Below are 11,993 nucleotides of genomic sequence, written 5' to 3'. Positions count from 1 at the left end.
CACCGTAACGTGAGCGATGATGCGCGCCCGGCCGGCGTACTCCCGCGTCTGCGTGTGGGCCAATAAAAACATGCCTCGCCGCGGCCGTCTGGCGCAGGGGAATTTGATTTCCTCTGATTGATTCGCCTGTCGCCTCCCCCTCCTCTCCCGTTCTGGGTCACGCCGGAGGGGCCGGGTCCTGTCGGGCTCCGTCCCGCCCCCGCCCCGGCCCCCGCCGCCGTAAATACCAGCTTATGAAAGGGCGGTAATGAAAAGGCGCTGCCCTGGTAATCCGCGATGGGAGCCAGTTTCACGCTACTTTAGCCGGGATCCAGGGCCGCGTCCGTGCCTGCTCCCCCCGCACCGACAGCCAGACACAGATATCCGCCATCTGCTTGACAACGACAGGGACGATTACATGCTAGACTTGTGTCATTTACCGTTAAACTTGATTAAAACAAGAGAAGGGGGGAAAAACACAGTCCTTCCTTTTTACAGTAAGGGAGAATGTCACTGGTGGGTAATCGCTGAGGAATTTGTAATATAATCAGTGAAGGTGAAAAGGAAAAAAAAAGATTCCCAGTAGAGAAAAATATTCGCTTTTGGCAAAGGATCACTCATGTATGAGCTTCCAGATGGTTTCATCCTGATTCAGCCTGATCTGGGGCTGATGGATGTTTTAACTTCCTGTATCTGGAGCTGCCTCGGGTTGCCTCCTGGACCAAACCCCAGTGTCACACCGGCTGTGGGTTCGGCAGGCATCGATACCTTCCCCCGGTTACTCTGGGGAAAGAGGGCGACAGGGCACCGCACCGGGGGACTCCAGGTTTGAATCCCAGGCTAGGCCGGGCCGTAGCACCGCTGAGGCCAAACGACTGTCCAGCTGTATAAACAGACAGCGTGTAAACTGGATGAGGCTGTCTGTTAAGCAAATAATGTCATAAATGCAATGGACTGTTTCAGTTTCTGGATCCAGGTCCTGACGTTGTGAAGAGGCTGAACTGGCCTCTGTGCAGTGAACTGCTAAGCCACATAAGCGGTGACTCCGCGTTAGCTGGAGAGCGGTGGCTGTGGGAGGATCCACAGTCCACTGCCAGATATTCCATATAACCTGCAATTAACAACCGGACGACGTGCTCAAAGTTTTTCTATTTCGTACAAATACTAACAGCTCAAAAGAGAAATCGATTTGCACATCGCAACTTATTGAATCGTTTTTTGTTTTTTTTCGTAGAGAGGTCTTCGTCATTGTGTATCTGCCATATTCTGATGCTTTGTTCCATGCCGGATGCACGGTGAAGAAGCTTGGGCTCGACCCAAAACGTCCCTGGGGCTTTAAGAATGTATTGGATAAGTTTTGCTGTGCAGGCCGTCAACGTTCTTCATTCATATAACCTGCAGGCGTAGTCACGCAGCACAGAGGGTCACCCCCTTCCCTCAGCGACACCTGGAAGCAGCAGGTTCAGCTCAGCCAACCACACATTATGTGTACATACTACTTTGCAGGCAGCTTTTCTTGAATGTATTTTTTATCAAATCTGTATCTATGATACTGAGCTAGCTAGTTTGCTAAACCCGTGGCAATTCGTTTTCTACGAGCTGCTGCCTTCCAGGCTTCACTGAGGGAAGGAAAGTGCCTTGGGAACAAAGGTCTGCAGACAGGAAGGACTTCCAGATGGAACTTCCTGTGTTGTAAATAGTGCTTGAGAGGTGCACACAATAAACTGCAGCGTTATTTTTATAGTACATCTCGGTAACCTTGACTAGGGATTAACGGGGAGAACTCGTAAATTGCAGAGGCTGATTTATAAGGGAAGAGTGACTGTGGTAATATATCACGCTGACAATGTTCTTTATATCGGTTTTATTAATAGTACATCCACATTTTTATACACTTATCAGTTATTTTGCTGTTGGTTTAGGAAGTCAACCAGATAATACAGGAGAATGCTTTCCTGCCTTTTGTAAACAAGAAAAATACTGAGCATGATGTTTGTTGTGAGGCCCAAAAATAACTGAACAGTATCTTATACTTTATATTACAGGCCAGATTTAGCAAAGCCACGATGTTGGGAAAGTTATGTTTATATATTTAAATATTATACAGAATAAGCGTGATATTATATACATTATTTGTGCATTTGTGTTTATCAAATTATATTATTCTGTGTACTTCTGTGCATGTGTGTGTGCATGCATGTGGGCATGTGTGTGTATTCGTGTGTGTGTGTGGGCATGTGTGTGTATGCCTGTATGTGTGGGCATGTGTGTGTGTGCACAAGTGTTTGTGCATGTGTCTGTATGTGTGTATGTATGTATGTGTACGTGTGTGTGTCTGTGTCTGTGTGTCTGTGTGTCTGTGTGTCTGTGTGCCTGTGTGCCTGTGTGCCTGTGTGCCTGTGTGCCTGTGTGCGTGTCTGTGTGTCTGTGTGCCTGTGTGGGTGTGTGGGTGTGTGTGTGTGTCTGTGTGCCTGTGCGTCTGTGTGTGTCTGTGTGTGCCTGTGTGCGTGCGTGTCTGTGTGTCTGTGTGCCTGTGTGTCTGTGTGGGTGTGTGTGTGTGTGTGTCTGTGTGCGTCTGTGTGTGTGTGTGTCTGTGTGCCTGTGTCTGTCTGTGTGTCTGTGTGTCTGTGTGTCTGTGTGCCTGTGCGTCTGTGTGTGTCTGTGTGTGCCTGTGTGCGTGCGTGTCTGTGTGTCTGTGTGCCTGTGCGTCTGTGTGTGTCTGTGTGTGCCTGTGTGCGTGCGTGTCTGTGTGTCTGTGTGCCTGTGTGGGTGTGTGTGTGTGTGTGCCTGTGCGTCTGTGTGTGTCTGTGTGTCTGCGTGCCTGTATGTGCCTGTGTTTGTGCGTGTCTGTGTGTCTGTGTGTCTGTGTGTCTGTGTGCCTGTGCGTCTGTGCGTCTGTGCGGGTGTGTGTCTGTGTCTGTGTGTGTGTGTGTGTGTGTGTGTGTGTGTGTCTGTGTGCCTGTGTGCGTCTGTGCGTGTGTGCGTCTGTGCGTCTGTGCGTCTGTGCGTCTGTGTGCCTGTGTGCCTGTGCGCGTGTGTGCGTGTGTGCCTGTGTGCCTGTGTGTCTGTGTGCCTGTGTGGGTGTGTGTGTGTGTGCGTGCATTAGGGTGGATCTGCCTGTGCTGCAGGAGACAGTGTGTTCAGTGTGTGGCTCTCTCAGGGTTCTGGCTCACAGATACTGGCAGCCCTTCCAACAGACTAGGTAATTCTGGAACATCCGTGGCTCAGAGAGCCAGCAAATTTACAATTCAAACAGGGCCGAGGTGTCTGGGGTGCGGAGCTGGAAAGGCCTCTCTCTCTCTCTCTCTCTCTCTCTCTCTCTCTCTCTCTCTCCTTCTCTCTCTCTCTCTTTCTCTCTTTCTTTCTCACAAGGCTTTCAAGAATGGTCACAGAAGCCTAAACTCATGGCAGCAATTCAAAGGCCTGTTTAGTAGTTTCTTCCAGACTTTGTCTGCTCGCTCATGTTTTTGTGCTCTCTCACTCTCTCGCTCTCCCGCTCTCTCTCTCTCTCTCTCGCTTGCTGTCAGTATGGATGATCCGTTTCCAGTTAAAGGCTTATGAATTGGACATTGGGAATGCACATTCTGTTGTGTAAAAAAAAAAAAAAAAAAAGACATGTTTTTATTAGAACTGCCAAAAAAGAAAGGATGGTTACATTGTGCAAATACAATTGCCAACTCATGACAATTCTACACTGATACTGAGCCAACAACTAGGCCTAATTCAGTTGATAACAAATGAAAATCTCTTTATCCACCCTTTCACACTTGCGTCACATAAAATATTTGATTTTACTCCTTTTCACCGCACTATACTTGAAAGCTTCTCAATTAACCAGTGTTTTGTAACCTGGTTGTTGCAGTTTATACTCCAGTTGTGCTTTCCTCTCCCTTAAGCTAAGTACTTGTACTTTCTTTCTTTTTTTGCAGAGAAATGAGAAATGGCAATAAAATGGAGATGAAAACAAAATCCCAATTATTTCAGGGAGTGTCCGTCTTGTTAAAACCCTTGTCACCAGTGCAGTGATACCAGAAAATAATTCTGAGCCTCAACTGTTGCCAGGGTAGCCAGTTGATCAAATCATGGACTGAGAGAGGCGGGGTTTTCATACCTCATCAGAGGGAGTCCTCAGCCGATTGGCCGGTTGGGGTCTGCCTGCAGAATGAGAAGTAGTGGCGACTGGCAGCACCTCGAGGGAGCGATAGTCTGCAGAGAGGGAGAGCCCCAATGCGCTTCAAGCCGGTTAACTATACTAGGACTGTAAGGTGCTCAACAGCCAGGACAATAAAGCGATAAGAACTCCTTACCCGGACTTCGCAGGGACTAGTCCCGAAATAAGGAACACTGGAGCACGGGGAGCTCAAAGCCAAACACACTGTTTAATGCAACAGGGGGAAAGACTGACTTCTACAACGTCTACCTTAGAGTCAAGTATATATAGTTTTATAGTACCCTTGAATTAATGTAAAATGTTGTGCCGGCACTGGCCTTCACACCTGATTGGGCTCTCCAATTTGGGAGAAAAGTTTTTATTCAATAAAAACAAAACTTCAGACAAAAGAGGAAGAAATTGGATAAAACTGTATTACCCTGTAATGAGGTGAATCTTGCTGCAGAAGAGAGTTTTGCTCTTAATGGTGAAGGAGGAATAACCAATTTCCATATTTTTGAGTTTTGGGTGATTTTACTGTTGTGAGTTGAGTGGAATATTTAGGCGCTAAAATCCTCTGTATTAATTAGTGGCCAGCAGTGCTGCAGTGTTCATTACAGTATGACCAGCAGCCTGTAATACGCAGAGCTGAGGTATGGAGAGGGTCCAGACATCCTGCAGGAGGGCGTGTGTGTGCGTGCGTGCGTGCGTGCGTGCGCGTGTGCGGGAGTGAACGCGTGTGTCACAATATTTTATGTGTGTGTTAGCGCTGCTGTTGTATGATACATTAGCCTGCCGCTGAATGTGTAAAACAGTATGTGTCTCGGTGCCGGATTAGCGCTCTTTTGACTGCACGAGCGTACGTGTTACAGCTGTTCCGTTGCGTGCTTTTGTGTTAGCCTCGGCGGCGTTCGCACACGGAGTGGGTTACAGCGGCGTGTCGGCGCTTGTGTGTGCGTGTGCGCCGGTGTGCGAGTGTGTCTGAGTTCAGGTTATGCCCTCAAACTGAAAAGCTCATCAGAGGTAATTCTGGACATGTAGTAATGTGAGCTATGCGGCCCTGACACCTGACCTCGCGCCTGCAGCTCAGGAACTCCAGAGCGCAGGGTTTATAAGGGTCTGCAAGGGGATCTTTCTCTTTAATGTGCTGTCACGTCTGTTTTTAGGACCAACACAGTTCGGGCCTCCGGGCCAAAATAAAGTGACTTGAAAACATTGCAGCGAGAAGCCACAGTTAACAAATACCACGCTGTGGAGAATTTCCATGGCCCATGGTACTCTGCTGGTGCCCGTTTGATCTGACTTCTATGCTAACTGCAGTGATAGAGGATGTCTGCAGCCCATGGTAGTGTAATAGTGCCGGTTTGATCTGAGTGTCTATGCTAACGGCAGTGATAGAGGATGTCTGCAGCCCATGGTAGTGTAATAGTGCCGGTTTGATCTGAGTGTCTATGCTAACTGCAGTGATAGAGGACGTTTGTAGCCCATGGTAGTGTAATAGTGCCGGTTTGATCTGAGTGTCCATGTGAACCTGTTAACTGCAGTGATTAAGGAGCCGTTTTATTATTTACACCACACCCTGGCCTTGTTCGCGCATTTGCCGCGTGAGCGAGAGAGCGGTCGCCCCGCCAGCACCGCAGCGTCACGTGCCTCGTGTTTTTCCATGACCTCATCCCGAAGCTTCCTCGCAGTTATCAGATAAATACTGTACATGCTGTTGCGATTATGCGATGGCAGCGATCTCTGTTTTCGACCGGTCGCTCAAACCAATAGCGGCTCTTCGCCGTTCGCATCTGGTGCGTGACAGTCCGAGGGTGACTTTTTGCTCCCTGCCCCACAGCTAGCGGGGACTTTTGGGGCGTCGGGGGAACTTCAGGAATGTAGCACTGAGAGAGCGAGAGAGAGAGCGAGAGAGAGAGAGAGAGAGAGAGAGAGAGAGAGAGAGAGGGAGAGAGAGAGATGTTGTGTGTGGAGCCAATGCATTGCTTGGTTATGTTTCAAGTGAATAAAACAAACGCGAGGGGAGCTGATCGAGAAGGCTTACGTATTGTTTGGACGGGTTGGAGGGATCTTTGTTGAGAGCTCTGTTGTGTTTTACACGGTCAAAATGAGAAACTGAAGTGTGTGAAGGATTAGGTGGTGCGTGTGTGTATGTCTGAGAGAGAGAGAGAGAGAGAGAGAGAGAGAGAGAGAGAGAGAGAGAGAGAGAGAGAGAGGAGAAAGAGAGAAAGAGAGAAAGAGAGAGGGAGGGAGAGAGAGGGTGTGTTTGCTCCCCTCTTCTGGTCTCTGATTACGGCTGTTTTGGCTGCTGACTCCCTGTAATGGACGCCGAGCTGTCAGGGAAATTTGTAGCTGTCTGCTTTACTTAGGTTCTTCATTCCAATCAGCAGCTGTCAGCTGGGCCTGCCTGGTTATTAATGACAGCCACTAACTGCCTCGCAAAATCCCCACACAAATCGGAAAGCCGGCGGAAAAATAAGACTGTCTTCCCTCACCCCGGCGAAGGGCTCGCGGGAACGCCACTGACATCAGACATGGAGGGGAAACGGAGAGAAATCTGCGGCGGGTTTGTCTCAGAGCGTGCGTCTCAAACAGAGCTGACCTAAGTGCTCCCGTGGGCTCGGAGTCAGGGAGCTGTCGAGAGAACGTGCAGCTGTCCCGTCTGCAGTCTCTAATGAATTTCCTGTCCGTATGAAATACGCTAATAAAACCGTGTTAAGTGAGCTTTAAACATGTTATACGGAGCAGCGGGGGAGGGCAGGCAGATAGTGTTTGAAGGGCTACCGTTGCCATAAACATGAGCGACAAAAAGCAACTGGTGCACGTGCGCATGGATCAGCTGCGGGGCACGGGGGCGAGGGGCGGGCACGGCGGGGGCGTTTTTTGGGGGAGGGGGGTTTGGACAGGACCTGCGGCTGCAGCTGCCTGATACACCGCTGACCTCCAGAGTCTTGGAATGAGCCGGGCGACCAGCCTCCTGCTCGGCCGTGTTGACGCTCTCCGTGCCCCGAGCCTGGTGGGAGAAGGCGGGGGCTGTCAGCGGGAAGAGGGGGTAACCGATAGGGAGGGGGGGTGACTGACAGAGTCTCACACCTGCTCCTCCATAACAGGCACTCAGGGGGACATTTTGTCAGCCTCCCATCAACAAGTCACTATTAGCTTGTAGAGACAGACTTCCCCTCCCCCTTCCCCCCTCCTCACCAGCCACCGCCCAATCCAAACCCAGCACGCAGAGGTCTCACGTCTCCATGGCGACCCATTTCAAAACAACGCCGCCTGAGCGGTTGCCAGTGTTCACATTCGGCCGTGCGGTCGCTGCTGTCGTTATTATGGTTATTGTTAGAAGGCTCTGTTTGTTCTCGGTGTCATTCTGGCCGGGTGAGTGGCGTTTATGGTGCCTCTGTGTACGACGCCCCTGGTCACCGCGCTGCCCGAGAAATCAAACGCGCATTCCTGGGCCGTGACAGCCCCTCATTATCCACTTAAGAGGCATAACAAGCGATTGTCTTCGGAGCGATACTCTCACTTAGCTCAGCAGGAATTCGGAGAGGGCTTGTAACAGCTGTCAGTCAGCCTCAGGTGGAGTTCATACTGGCAGGCTGTCTGAAGCTGCTCCGTGACCAACGAAGGGGGGTGGGAGGAGTGTGTCGCCCCGGAGAAATGATCCGTCATCCCCACAGCCCGCCTACAGATTGTCTTTTTGATTGATGGTCGCCCCCGTTTGAAAGAAAGTTTGGGGGCAAGGCGTAAGGAAAATATCTTCATTGGTTCACGGAATATGTAAAGAAAGGCTGTCAGTATTCTCATTTCAAAGGAGGAAGTATGTTTACGAAAAAAAGACTGTTTGCATTTCTGCGTTCCCTGTTTCTGCGACATGTTTGCCCTTACCCTTGCCCCATTTAAAACCTGCTATGTAAAGAAGCCACAGACAGGCCCTATCTAGGCAAACATCAGTACATGCTCTTGAAGCGTTGATACTGGTACTTCATGTTGCATGGTGGTTAGGGATGCTAAAAATGTGAGATTAGAGAAGGGAAACAAAGCAGAAAGTGAGACCTTAGAGGAAATGTTTGCCGTTTGGCAGCCGGCAGTGAACCCGCTGGTCTTGGTACATGGCGTGCGATCAAGCCAGGATCTCGGCTGCAAAGAATCCTTCCAAAACAGCAAGGGAATCGCCCGCATCATCTGGTCAGGAACTGCGGTCACCACACATCAGTTCCGCAGAAAAACACCCTGCACCGTGGGAGAGCGTGTGGGCCACACCAGCTGATCCCAGATCAGATAGCAGGGCACTTGTTTTGGCAACAGCCGCCTACTGGCAGAAAACAAACTTCTAATTTTATAATAGAAAAGGAGAGGGAGGAGGGAGCAGCGGTGGAGATGATGATTATCTGGCTCGCACGGAAAACCAGAGCTCCTTCCATCTCCTCCAGCAGCTCGGGGCGGTTCACTGAGAACCGGTCCCCCCGTCTGTCAGCGGCGGGGCACGTTCCAGCACACTTGCGGTCCTGTTTATTATCACTACCGTGTTTTCTTCGGTCCTAAGCCGGGCGTGGAGAGCGTGACAGAGTGACAGAGAGAATGCGGTTCTGCTGTCTTCTCACGAGCTGTGACCCACGACCAGGAGACTGCTGCCCCTCACCTGGGACTGCCCAGGTGGGAGTGAGGGACTCGGACCCCCCATGTTGTGCCTCTGTGTGTGTCTGTGTGTGTGTATGTGTGTGCGCACGTGTGTGCGTGTGTGTTTGTGTGTGTATATGTGCGTGCGTGTGCGTGTGTGCGCTTGTATGCGTGTGTTCGCAGTTGTACTCAATCTCAATCAATCTGCAAAGGAATGTTTGCAAACTTTTATTGTTATTATTTATCTGCCACTGCAACAGGAACTGGAAATGAGACAATTGCCACATTGCGTGTAATGCTTTTCTGAACACCTCACAGGGGCGTGGTGGTGTGAGTGGCATGTGCGGAGGGGGGTGGAGCGGCGTGAGCAGAAAGGGTCACCACAGAAATGTCCACAAATACCCGTCCCTCCCTCCCTCCCTCCCTCCGCCCCACCCCTTACCTCCTTTCTTTTCTCCAAGGGCTGGGCATCGCGCAGACAATGTTTGTTTTGGTCTTGTGTTGCCGTACACACAAGCTCTGCCTGGAAATCTGTCTGTCGCTTTTGAATGAGTGACGATTAGGCAAGGAGCCATGAGCTCTGTGAGCAATTCCACAGGTATTCTTCCATATCTGACTCCAAGCCTCAGGCTCTTAACGACATTATCATTTACCCATCAGCTATGCGAGAGATTCATGCTCATGAATGTTAAGGGGAGTCTTCACACCTCAGCCAGTGGGGATAGAGGGGTCACACAGAGGTCATAGGGGGGCGGGGCTCAGGCGGAGTAGTTTGGGAAGGGGTATATGCTGGGGGGGGAGGGAACATTTGAGAGAGCATTACATTTCATTTTCAGACCAAAAAAAAAATTGCAACAACCTGAAGATACCCACAACAAGCAGGTCTGAACACAGCTTTTATGTGGAAAGAAGTAGCTGGAACAGTAAATACAGGTAGTGATTATCACTTAGGAGAGCAGAGAGGCAGTTTGCTGCTGCCTGCTGGCAGTGGGAGGCCTTCTGCCTAAGGGAGGTCCAATTTGCAGCAGGTCCTACTCCACAATGATGAGTCATGCACTTCCTGGAGCTTTTGCGCAGTCTCTGAACACTACCTGCTCAATTACTGCACCATCCATGCAGTCAATTAACCCCTCAATACACTACTAATGTATTCATGATGCCCCGGCTCAATACACAGTTCAATGCAGGCATTTATAGGCTACTCTACGCTCTCAAGCAAAAAACTATCATCAGTGACATTTAACAAGATCAAGTGTGCATAACTGCAATATTTTTGTTTTCATTAAGTATACATCGTCACATTGTTTCTTCAACATGTATCATGTACGCTATATATAGCCGGTCTATGCCATCCGTGATGTATATGTCAGGTTCGCATTGCAGCGGATTACATGCATTCCAGCTAATTACATGACTCATCCAATCATAATGTATACAGGAAGACATTGGAATATAAACATATAAATATCCTAAATATAATAAAATCCAGACACCACACCTGGGGCCATGTCATACAATATTATTATTATTATTATTATTATTATTATTATTATTATTATTATTATTATTATTATAAAAACCAAGTTTACAAACAACCTGCCAAGATTATATGAATATTGTCCAGCTTAAAAAAGGCACTTCCTTTGCTCCTCGTCACGACATGTCACTGATGTTTGATTGGCCTTCTACGGCAATGATGTGGCTGAATAATAAACTCACGGTGATCATGGAATGATGGGAGATAGGTAGGTACGGTTTGATTAATGGTGTAGCTTTCCATATTTTTGCTTTGAAAGCGAAGTTAGCGAACATCTTAGTTTGTACAAGTAAAGAAAGTATCTGAGTGGTGCACTGAAAATGTACAATAACCAAAAGGCAGATGTATTTAGAGCAAAGCTTCCCAAAATAACCGCTTTATTTTTGCTGACCTGCCCCCAGCTCCCAGGAAGACCGCATTTTCTGCAGGTAGGCGTAAAATTAGTTTCCATTGCTAGCTAAACGATGATGACAGCTCAGCGTTTGGTTTAAAAACATCCGCTTTTATTTCAACGAAACTGTTGGTAAACTAAGCCCATTATGACGATCGTTCTCAAATTACAACACCGTTCATTTTCACCTCCATGCAAACACGTGCCCAATTGTTAATAAAAACACCTCCATGCCCAGCCCCATAATTGTGCAGTGATACAAGCTTCGCGTGTCACAGCGGCGAAATCACAGTAGTAATAGCTAACTTCAGATCGAGCTATCCATGATGAGACGGCAGAAATGTGATGAATTAACCGCAGACCAACAGCTGTGGTATTCAAGTGGTATTCTTTATGGCAGTGATATCAGAATGATGATTACGACTATTTAGTTAAAAACATCATCGTTGTCTTATGATTTATGGTATGGTACCTATATGTTAGTTTTGGACACTTGAAGCTTAAATAGAAATTTGATCTGTACAAGGAGAGGCGCACCTCATGTTTTGGCCAGGGGGTGGTGGTGGCAAGATGAAGCCATTTTATTATTAATGTGCTTTTTTCATAAACATTTTTTTATGAATGTATTTCCTAACAATACCAACTGATGTGAGCTTGTGTTACCAAGGTGCTGTGCATTACACCTCAGCCCATTCCGCGCAAGGCCGCGTCTTGTATTTACACTCTGCTCTTGCACACACACACACACACACATGTTTACTGAATACTCCTTTGTGCCAGGCCAAAAGAAGCAGCTATTTGTTTGCGTTGCAGATTGGAGACAAGCATCACCATCACCACCGTTTGGAATTCATGAATATAAAGCAGGGCTTTCAGAGACACTTGTAACTGAAGATGCTGTCAGCATATTTCACAAAATGATTGAGTGACATCAGACATTACTGGAAATTTGACCCATTAACCCCCCTCCCTCCCCTCACTCCTCCCCCGCTTCAGGCTACCGCGGTATAAAAGCGAGAAATGCGCCCAAACCTGACACCGGTGCTGTTTATATTCTGCTCTCTGTGCCAGCGCTTTTCTGAAAAACATGCCAAGACTGCACCCCCCCCCCCCCAGAGTCCTGCACCAACAGTCACTGGACTGACAGCTTAGAGTCAGGTGATGACCCACAAGCCATTGCCCTGGCGTCTGCTCCTCTACATATTTATCCTTCTCTTCCTGTAGGGAGGGAGGGCAGGAGAGAGAGAATGGGAGAGGAAAAGGATTAGAGAGAGAGAGAGCCAGAGAAAGGGTGTGAGAGAGAGCCAGAGAAAGGG

Source organism: Conger conger, chromosome 15, assembly GCF_963514075.1.
Source record: "Conger conger chromosome 15, fConCon1.1, whole genome shotgun sequence".
NCBI lineage: Eukaryota > Metazoa > Chordata > Actinopteri > Anguilliformes > Congridae > Conger > Conger conger.
The sequence above is the reverse complement of the archived record's forward strand: the minus strand, read 5'-3'. Positions refer to the sequence as shown.